Genomic DNA, 3,300 nt, shown 5'->3' with positions numbered 1-3,300 from the left:
TGCTTGAATTAATTCGGTGATTTCTCCAAGAATTCTTTCGGAAATTCTTTCTAGAATTCGTGTATTCTTCCTAGAATTCCTTCGAGGATTCCTTCTTGAATTTCTTCGGGGACTTCCTATGGAAATTCCTCTTGGGGGTATCCTCTTCAAAACCTTTGAGGATTCTGCTCGAAATTCCCTCGAAGATTTCTTCCGAAGTTCTTTCGGTGGCTTTCGGTGGGATTTCTGCATAAATTTCTCCTGTAATTTCTTGGGAGATTCCTTCGAAGATTCTTTCTGGAATTCCTGCGGGGATTCCTCTTAGAACTCCTTCGGGGATTCCTCCTAGAATTCTCTAAGGGATTTCTCCTGGAATTCCTCCAGAAATACCTCTAAGGTAATTTTCGTTGATTGCTCTTAGAATTCCTTTGGGGACTCTTTTTCTAACTTTCTTCTAAACTCCCACTTGAATTCTTTTGAGGTTTCCTGCTTTAAAATTTTTCGGAATTTTTTTTTTTATTCTCATCACTTAACCTAATTTACAGCTCTATTGTCCACTAGGGTACTACGTGAGCGATTCCAATTGGACGCTGCACTTCCACTTTGTACAGCGCCTAAATGTATTCTATTCTATTCTACTTTGTTTAACTGGTACTTTGTGCTTCTTTCACTCTTCTACCCTGTCCATGGTAGAATGATGAGCACGATGATGCTGATGTGCGGCTGCTGTTCCTTTTCCAGTCCGAATGGGGGTCCATTATGAGTTGCGTTTGCCGATATCCAAATTCCGGGTCCGTTAGAGCTATATACTCCGAAGAGGGTCAGGTGCCAGCTGCTCTCGGGAGGAAGAGCAACTGACGAAAAATTGCAAGTGCCGGGGCTGGGTTCGAACCCATGACCATCCGCTTATGAAGCGAACGTGTGGACCACTGCGCCACGGGCCCCGACGATTTTTTTTTCGGAATTTCTCCTGGATATTTTTCGTTGATTCCTCCTAGAAATCCTTGCTTAAAGGATTCCTTCTCGAATTCCCTTAGAAATTCTCGCTGGAATTCCTTCGAGGATTTCTGCTGTAAATCCCTTAGGATTTCTTCTTGAATTCATTTGTGGAATTCCTAGATTTCCTTCTGAAATTCCTCGAAAATTCCAATCATGGATTGCTTTAGAAGTTTCTGCAGAGATCTCTCTAAGACAGACTCTTGAACCACCAGAGATTTTTGTAGTAGTTCCTTCAGGATTTCATACAGCAGTTCCTGCAGAGATAAGCCCAGAATTTTCTTCATGGATTTCTCCAGTTTCTTTCAAGGTTCCTTCTGAGATTCCTCCCTGAAGCAACGAGATTCCTTCCCTCTAAATAAATGAAACAAAAACTGTACCAAAATCTCTGTTGTATTGCCTTCAATTGCAATGCAGTATTGCAACTTGAACTACACTAAGGATGCGGGTAATGTCACAATAGGTATAATCACTGGTCGCAGCGAAGGATCTGAACAGGACTTACAAAAGGTATTCATTCAATCAATAGTTTATGTCATCAATGGTCATGAAAAACTCAGACTACAAATTCTAGAGCGTAATGATAACTTGTTTGCTTTGTCAATGTAACATTATGGTCAAATTTTGGTCACGCCGATTCACGCAGCCGAAAGCTGCCACCGGCGTGACGCCACCGCCGCCGGCCGAAAATGGCCCTCACACTGCCGCCGAGCAAAATATAGTCGCCACACAGGTAGGTCTAGGTGGTCAGAATCATGAGATAAACCATTTCGAAGTACTTTGTTGTAAATGCACACTGGCGCGACATAGAATTCCATATTTACTAGGTTTAATCACCGCATGACTTTATCATAATTAACTTTAATTGGCTTTTTTCGGTGATATGAATACTCAATACTCAAAGTAAGAGGGAGTAAGGAAAGTAATGAAGAATACGATGGATAGATACGCAAGCGAGCGATAAGAGAAATTGAACAGAAATTGAAATTAACAGAGGGCCATTGTTGAGCAACACAATCACAACGACGATCTTCTTGCCATGCGTTCTCGAGCTGAACGGCTAGGTAATAGTAGTTAGATGAATACTACTATCCCTAGCCAGTCTAGGGATAGTAGTATTCATCTAACTACTTACCTAGCCGTTCAGCTCGAGAACGCATGGCAAGAAGATCGTCGTTGTGATTGTGTTGCTCAACAATGGCCCTCTGTTAATTTCAATTTCTGTTCAATTTCTCTTATCGCTCGCTTGCGTATCTATCCATCGTATTCTTCATTACTTTCCTTACTCCCTCTTACTTTGAGTAGTATTCATATCACCGAAAAAAGCCAATTAAAGTTAATTATGACATAGAATTACGCACCAAACTTATCACCATTTGATAGCCATAGACCGCCTGAAAATTTGGCTGAAGACACGAAGTTTCTACGTGGTCAGAATCATGAGATAAACCATGTTAATGTACTTCATTGTAAATGCACACTGGCGCCACCTAGCGGCGAAATTACGCACTAAATTTACCACCATTTGATAGCTATAGACCTTCTGATCAACTTTGCTGAAAACACGAACTTTCTAGGTGGTCAGAAATTTGAAATAAACCATGTCAAAGTACTTCATTTAAAATGCACACTGACGTCACATAGCGGCGTAATTACTCACTAAACTTACTGCCATTTGATAGCCATAGACCTTCTGATCATTCGAAACACGAAATTTCTAGGTGGTCAGAATCATGAGATAAACCATGTCAAAGTACTTCGTTGTAAATGCACACTAGAGCCACATAGCGGCGGAATTACGTACCAAACATTCCACCATTTGAAACGATCAAAAACGATCAAATCTGACTATACATGTCAATGGTTGCTCCTCCGTGATTGATCTGAGCTGGTACCAATTGCACTGAGATCCAAATGAATAAAGGTTGGGACACTCCACTTATTCTCAAAGTGCAATTTTAGCAGCTCATACATTTTGGATCAATAACGGCGCCGGCCACGTCCTTATAGTCAGTTGGGAAGGGAAGGGAATGTTAGAGTGTGCTGGTTGTTGCTACTAAAGACCGAGATCACCTTTGCATCCCACAACCAGCACGGACTGGGGTATTTGTTAGACGGAAAGGATGGGAGATCTGGGGGTCACCGTTGGGTCGGTGATGCGATCCATGGATAGGGGGTTATTTATAGTGTTCGTAAAGGTGATAGATTGTGTGGTGAATAAGGTCAAGCGGCACAGTACGCTCTTTTGGTTGCATAATTTGTAGGCGTATACACTGTGCTGTGAGTGGAAGTTGGAAGGGAGGGAAACGACTTTTATTTCAATTC

This window comes from Aedes albopictus, chromosome 1 (assembly GCF_035046485.1).
Source record: "Aedes albopictus strain Foshan chromosome 1, AalbF5, whole genome shotgun sequence".
Taxonomy (NCBI): Eukaryota; Metazoa; Arthropoda; class Insecta; order Diptera; family Culicidae; genus Aedes; species Aedes albopictus.
This window is presented reverse-complemented; position numbering follows the sequence as displayed.